Below are 307 nucleotides of genomic sequence, written 5' to 3' on the forward strand. Positions count from 1 at the left end.
CCGGGTGGCCCTCCGCCCCGCCCCCCCGCCATCGCTTCGCACGGCTCCGCCGCCGCCGCGTTCGTATCCGCAGAAAAACAACGTGCAGAAGCACCAAATCCTCCCTCCCCTTTGCAATTGGGGAACCAGGTACATGAAAAGGGAAGCGATCCAGCAAATGTCGCTCCGCAAGGCAGAGCCAGGGCTGAGCTCACGTCTCTCCGAGCAGGGGTGTGCCCCTCGGGTCGCCCTGCGGGGTGCTCAGCTGGGTGCTGTGCCCTGACGCCCGTGGCAGCTCTGCCCCAGGCACCCTCCGGCCCCGGCAGAC

The 307-nt window shown here is 68.1% G+C and overlaps 1 protein-coding gene across 1 annotated transcript in view; it reads left to right on the top strand.

Annotated features, from left to right (window-relative positions):
* HMHA1 (histocompatibility (minor) HA-1) overlaps positions 1-307 on the top strand; it is a gene marked incomplete at its 5' end in the record, with an annotated part of 12,567 nt that overhangs the window by 8,020 nt on the left and 4,240 nt on the right.

Source organism: Cariama cristata, unplaced genomic scaffold (genome assembly GCF_000690535.1).
Source record: "Cariama cristata isolate BGI_N322 unplaced genomic scaffold, ASM69053v1 scaffold24011, whole genome shotgun sequence".
In the NCBI taxonomy this organism is placed as follows: domain Eukaryota; kingdom Metazoa; phylum Chordata; class Aves; order Cariamiformes; family Cariamidae; genus Cariama; species Cariama cristata.